The sequence below is a fragment of the Cryptomeria japonica genome, chromosome 9, assembly GCF_030272615.1.
Source record: "Cryptomeria japonica chromosome 9, Sugi_1.0, whole genome shotgun sequence".
Lineage (NCBI taxonomy): Eukaryota > Viridiplantae > Streptophyta > Pinopsida > Cupressales > Cupressaceae > Cryptomeria > Cryptomeria japonica.
In genome coordinates, this window is record NC_081413.1 from 680,148,236 (window position 1) to 680,155,948 (window position 7,713).

The following is a 7,713-nucleotide window of genomic DNA, read 5'->3' on the forward strand; positions in this document are numbered from 1 at the left end:
AAATTTCCTAGGGAGAAGGACGACAAACGCAACTCATGATAAAAGAGTTTGATATGGAAATTTAAGTTGTAAATTTGGACCTTCCTTTTAATAAATACTTTATCTATAAAGATTTCACTATCTCCCTCAAGGATGGGAAAAGAGCCTTTGGGGTTTTTAAAGGATAATTATTGCATAAGGCGAAATGGTCAAATTACATTTGTGGAATTCAAATAGATAATTGAGCATTAAGAGATTTATTATATTGAATTAATCCTTCTTAGGATGTAGATAAAATAGTTAAATCTCCTTATTAAATAAAATAGTTGACTTAAGGAAAACAAAAGAAAGGGAACTGACATCTTGGGAAGCTTTTGCACCAATGAAATTATTCCAAGTATTGGATTCTCCCTCATTAGTTAGTCTCAAATGGAACCTAGTAGTAAATGGATTTCTCCAAAACATTCAATACATTTTAAATATTTAATTTCTTTATTTTGAAATTACCCCTTTGTATATTTAAATTTATGCAAGTATCAAGGGATAAAAGAATTTACCTACTATGTAAATGTGCTTAGATTCATAGTACTCTTCATATAATCTGAGCAATATGAATTTCCTTCAATCCAAGAAGTCGAATATTTGATTTGTTTCTTTGTTAGATTTCAAGGCATAGAGGATGGCCATTTCTATTAATGGTTAAAAACATTTACCTTCTTTCTTTAAAGAAACATAGGGCTAGTAAAGGAGAAGTTACTTTTATATTGCAAGTAATTAGTATAGATAAATTTGATTAACATTTATGTTTTGAAATGATTTTCATACAATCTAAAGGGTATAATCTATTTTGGAAGAATAGTAGTATTATTCAGGGTGTAAAGAAATTTTATTTGAAAACAAAATAGTTTAGTAAATGGGTGTGACAAAGGTTGAAATCTTTTACGTGAGATTATTAAACCTGGCTTACCTTGTGGACCTCAAATTTAGTACTTATCTTTAATTTATAAATTATCTAATGAAACTTACCTTCGAAGCTGAATAAAGTTAGGATTCGTTGTTCTAAGATTATTGGATTTTGTCATTATCAAGCAAATGAGTTTTCAAGAAAACCACCCCATGATCACTCGGAGAGTAATATAATAAATTTTAATTGAAGTACATTTTAGGAGCAAGCATTAGCTCACTTGTAAGAATTTGGAATTGAGGAGGTTGTTATATGTAGGAAATATATAAGGATAAAGTTAACATTACTTCAAGTGGAAGAAATAGTTAGTTATCTCTTATAATCTTGCAAGGAATTGACATTGGTTCTAAAGCAACTAGAGGAAGATTGATTTAAATTTCTTAGGTTCTTTATTTTAGTTGATTAGCAAGTATTAGACTCTCCTCTAATCTTATTTTTGAACAATTAGAGATTAAAAGTATAGTGGTTATTAAAGCATATTGTTGATAGTTCTTTTCTTTTTCCTTCAAACAAGTGAATATTCATTTTATTTCCAAGTAATATTAGATAAATTAACTTTCTTTAAGAAAATTAGTACCTTTCAAGCATTAGGATTCATAATGGTTAACATTCGTGGGAAAAAAAAAAATTAAAGATGAAATTTATGTTGCTTCAAGTGGAAGAATTAGTAGGTTATTAATAATGCAGTTACTTTTGAGCCTATTATTATTAAGTTTTTCCTCCAATCAAGTGTTAAAATTCATTTCTAAAGTCCTTCTACCTAGGCATTAGATTTTATTTGAGCAATTTAGTACCTTTCAAGAAGTATTTCAATCTTTTTCATAAGTTATAAGTTTACAAGTTTTCAAGCAAAAATTCCTTGTATATCATAGTTTCATTTTCATGATTATTTTAGTATATTGCTTTACATAATATTTGTGAATTCAAAGTTAAATTCCTAGTTAGACAACTAAATAATAGGAGATGAAACCAAAACTTAGCACTATTCGGTATCCATGGTGCCTCTAGGTCATGCTTACGTGTAATGTCATCGTGTTGAACTACTACACTTAACTCCTAACAAAGCTGCAACAATGACGTCTTTGGCATCATCCCTCTAAATTGTCAGGGAGTAATAAGGGTCATTTGGAAGTTAAAATCCAAGGAGAGGGTAATCGCCCTTGGATCGATAATCTAAAAAGATAAAACTAAAATAAATCTAAATCTGCTCATAGAACCTTAGAAAACCCCCTTTAAGGTTTGGTTGGTAGTGATGATTTTGGATATATATTTTATCTTGATGGAATTTACTAGATGAACATGGATTAAGGGTGATGTATTTAATAAGAAATAGGATTAGTTATTTTAGGGCACAAGCAGAATGCCACCTTGAGCCTTTTTGCTATAGAGCTACCATCGTGGGTAGAAACTCTAAAGAAACTGTCTGGGACATGGACCCTAGAAAGGGTTGTGTACCCACCAAATAGTTTATAGTAAACCATAGTTAGAAACTAGAACTACATACTTTATGCCTTGATCCTGTGCCGAAACGGGTATGTAGGTAGTCTAGGGATGGAGTTGTCCCTTATACTCAAGCGTTCGGGGATGGGGATTAGGATTTGGTTATGGGTGAGTAGTTGGTTCTCAAAGCTCCTTGGTCTTTTAATACAATGGTGTAAATACTAATTGAAATGTTAAAATTAATTCAATGCATACTCAGAAGGAATCTCATATGGATTCGCTTGACTTCCTGAGGCTTTAGGCTGAATTTCGAGGCAGAACTCAAGCTTGTTTATGTAATTATTTTTATACTCCTAAGGATGACTACCTCAGTGCACTCCTAGCAGGGGAGTGTAGTCTTTAGAGAGTGGCTCAAGATCCAGATGGTCCCAATGAGTCTAAAGTCTGTGGCCAGAGCATATCCTATTGTTATGAATAGACCCCTACCCCATTTGGGTAGATGCCTATCCTGAATTGGATAGATGAAACCTCTTGTCTCGTATGGACAAATGCCTAACCTATATGGTTATATTCCTAACCTGTATGGCTAGATGCATAACCCATATCGTTAGATGCCTAGTCCCGTATGGATAGATGACTAACCTGTATGGTTAGATGTCATTCCAGTTGGATGGATGCCTATCTCATTTGGATAGATTTACTTGAGTATGTGATTGAATCAAACATAATTAAGAATAAGTAAGAATAAGAAATCAATATTTTTATATTGAAAAAAAATCAATTGAAAATTTGGGTTAAGTGTAGTGGGTTATTACATTGTAAATCAAAATGAAAGCCTAGGAGGGGCGCTACAATGAATCAATCAAAATATAATGTGCCCACGTTTGATGTAGAGAGCCCATTATCTAATGACATTGTTCGAGTTGTCCCTCCTAAACATGTGGAAGTCCCTCAATTAGAGCTTTATAATGGAAATGGCGACCCTTTGACTCATGTTCAAACAATTCAAACTTTGTGTAGTGACTTTTCTCATGACCAAACTTTGGTGGCTAAATTGTTTACTAGAACATTAAGGGTTAAATATTTGCAATTGTATTGTTCTTTGCCTCCTTATTCTATTACTTCCCAACATTTTGATAATGCTTTTATTGAACAATTTCATAATAATATTGGTTCTAAAATTACATTGATTGATTTGATGCATTGTAACAAGGTGTGAAAGAAAAAGTGACTGATTTTATTGGTAGATGTAGGCATTTGTATCCTCAAATTTTTTTTCCTATGCCTGATCAAGATATTCAAAATATTTTTATTGCTAATTTACAATAAGAAATTAGAGATAAACTTCTCTTTTCTGAGTTTACTTCCTTTATGCAATTGTACGCAATACTTCACAATTATTAGCTTTCTGTGAGTCAGTTGGAACAATCATCCTCTTCAATGGCTCTGAGTGATAAGACTAAAAGTGATCAACAACCTTTTGTGAAGTTCAAATCGAATAAGAGATACATCAAATTTAATGACAACAACAACAATAGGTGTGTCTCCTTTTGTCTAAATTTTTTAGAAAAGAAATCACTCCTCTTAATGAATCTTTGTATAGTATTATGACGCAATTGATATAAAGGAATGTGTTGAAACTTCCCCCTATTAAACTAATTGATACAACAAAACCTGTGTTACCTTCCTTTGATCCCAAAGCCTTTTTCCAATACCATCATCAACTTGGTCATGATACTAAAAAGAATTATTCTTTGAGAAGTAAGAGTTAAGATTTGATTGATAACAATACCATATATGTGGCTGGTGTGAATGATAAAGGAAACAAATATGTAGCTCCTCCTAATCAAAACCTTCAAATCTTCACTAATCCTTTATCTTCCCATTCCACTAATGTGATTGAGACTGATCATCTTACATTCTCTCCCAATGATGTTGGCATTGAGTCTAATAATATGGTGAGCCTTATAGATAAAAAAGAACCTCCTAAGGACTTGTGCATTAAATTTGATCCTAGTGAGACTATTTAAGCACCCGATGCCCCATTATATATAATTGTGAAAATCAAAGGCATGTCTTCTCAAGGAATGCTTATTGATCCAACTTGCATGGTTAATGTAACAACTGAAGAATTTTGTTATACTTTGCAATTGCATCAAGTGGTATACCATAATACTGATGTGGTAGTTAAAGTTTTTGATGGCTTCTATTGTCCTATTATTGGTTCTATCACACTTCCTATTGATGTTGACACTAAATGTATGTTAAATCTGTTATCATTCCCACATCCAATCAATTTCATGTGAAGTTGGAACATCCTTGGCTCTCGCCCATGAAAGTGATCGCTTCTACTATTCATAAGTGTTTGAAATTCCCTCATAATGATAAAATCATAACTATCAATCATAGCTTATATCAACCTACAATTAGGCATGGAGATGTTTGTCTCAATAATTTTTTGTGTGAACAATTCCAACCTCTTCAACCTAGAAGTGATACTCTCTTTAAATCATATCAAAACTGGAAAATTGAGATGATTTTATCCTTGAGTAAACCAAGAATTCCAATACTTAGCCTTCATCTTGATGATCATATACCCCTTGTTGACAATAAGATTATTCTTCCTCCTAAGGAAATAAATAATCTTCTTCCCAAAGAGGAATCTATTTATTCTTCTCCTAAAGATAAGGCTATCATTCCTCCTAAGGAAAGTGATATTCTTCTTCCTAAGGAAGAATCTATTCCCTCTCCTATGGATGAGTCCACTATTCCTCCTAAGGGTAGACCTATTCCTCCTCCTCATGATGGACTTGGTCTCCTTCCTACACCTCATATTCCTCCTTTATATGGTGTGGTTCCACCTCCTACATCTTACAAAGAGAATCAACCGATCTCTCCCATTTCTCAACCTAAAAGACCTCAACCCATTCATGCTTCCTTAAAACAAGGAAACAAGCCTATACCTGACAAACCTAAACCTTCACAACCTTCAACTAAGACTAAGCAAAACTATTGTGCAAGAGAACATCAATGAAGACTTCATGCTAGATCTTGTGAACTTGTTTTCCAAACCATTTCTTCTCCCAAGACACCAACTCTTGATATAATTCTAGTTGATCAACCTTCTCCTACCTAAGAGGTTCAACCTAAATCTCCAAGACACAAAATGCTTAAAACAAATGATGGTTCAAGTTTTATTCCTATTAGAGCTCCTATTTTTGTTAATCTTGATGAATAAATAGGTGAGATTGTTGTTAATGATGAAAATGTTGATCCTAGTATTTTTGATGATGAATATGAATATGTATGTTTATGTTGACAATGATTTATCTAAACAATTCAAAAGCATTAATCCTAGCTCCTAGTAGTAGACAAAGTGACTCAACATTAAAGCATGGTCCTTTTTTGGAACTTGTGATAGCTCCATCTGTCATGCTTAATGTGGCTCCTCTTGCATATTGTACACCTTCCCGAAATAATAATGAATGAGATCGAGAGGTAGACAAGGTGCTTTATTAGATACATTAGCATCATAGATTCTCTCTCCCTCTCTTCTCTTGGTTGTTTGTAACATTCTTCTATTTGTCTCTCCAATCTTCTATTTGTTGTCCCTAGTGTTGTCTACTTGAGGACAATGTAAAGTGTTGATATCTCTTTGGTCTGTCCCATGTTGACTCAAAAGACATGTGTTCCCTTCTTCCATGGTGGTTTCCTTTCTTTGGAGGATAAGGAAAATTCTATGCATATATACATACATGATATACATGAGTTATCATAAAAGACATATGGATTCCAAATTTAGTTGAAACCACCTTGTGCTTTGTGTTTTGTGATCATTATCCTTTGATTTGTCCTCTCTTGGGGGCTAAATTGTTGTGATAACGTGCTTCTCTTCTTAGGGTGTATCCTACCTTAAAGCAATTGCTCCCGATAAGGCATACATAATTGCTTTAATGTGGGGGCATACACTCCGCTCAATGATTCTCTCATTTACATATCTTGATACTTAAAAGTTACTTAGCTCTTACTCTTGCACATCAGAAATGACAAAAACCATGATTTTGCACTTGGCCTGCACCTTGATCCTGGCCTAAAATAGGGCAAGATCAGGGCATGGAACCATGGTCCTCCCTAAAATGGGCCCTCTTTGAACCCTCTCTCCCATTTCAAATTTGAGCAAGATTTATCTCTCCATGTCGGCCTATGTCAAGAAATTTGTCTATTAACCCGACAGGCAAGTATATAAAGAGGATTTCCTCTCTCATTTGAACATCAATCAAATACATGAAATCCAAAAGCATCGATCAATTAGAAAGAGCACACATATGACATCAAGTAATCAAGCATTCAAGCATTGAAGAGCAAATAAGAATTTCTAGTCTTCCTTCAAGCTTTGGGGCAGCAATAGAGTCAAGATTCAAGCATTGAAGTGAAGATCTACATCCTATTTTATGAAACCCTAATTCCATGTGGAGGCCAAAAAAAATTCACAAGGAGCTATAATCATTCAATTTTCAGTCATAATTCAACACCTCCCTCAAAAGGAGAACCTTTACTTTCAGTCATTGTAATTAGATTTATCTCAAATTCATGGTTATTTCCAAAATATGGGTTGACCTAAGGCAAGCCCCTGTTCCCAACTTATTTCCCTTTCTTTCTCTATGTAGGAAGCAAGTGGCCAACTATTCTTTTCAAATTAAGCTTTGTTTGTAGAGACGGAAAAACCCTTTTTGGCTTGCGGAAAGTTTGGAGGACCAAGAGGTAGCATCGCGGTCTTGGCTTTTTTGGGGCATTTTCATAGGGAAGATCTGAATCAACTTATTTTTCTCAAATCTAGGTGCATGACAAAATCTTGAACCTGTAGCTCAGTATTTTATCATTTTTGTCTTCAATTTCAGCACTTTACCCTAAATCAGCATTTCAACTCACAAAAGATAGAAAAACACATCATAATCAATCAATCCACTTAGCATTCAGTCCTTATCTGATTTGTGATTGAATCTAGTGGATTTTCCCCCTCTTTTGAATGTAAAGGGCCATTCCTCCAAAACATACACTCCGAAGTTTGATTTGGTGATTTCTCCTTCTAGGTTGCAAATTGCCAAATCAAATTCTCCACTTTACAACTTGAAGATCACTAAAAACAACACAAAGATTTCTACAAAAACCACTTCTAAAACTCAAGGAATGGAAATGCATTCAAATCTCTCTTACCCAATGTTTTCCCAACAATAAATTAATATAAGAATAATTGAAAAGAATATTATTTAATTTCAAAACAAGAACATACTAGAATAATGGAGTTTCTAGATCAAAATTCCCCAAAATAG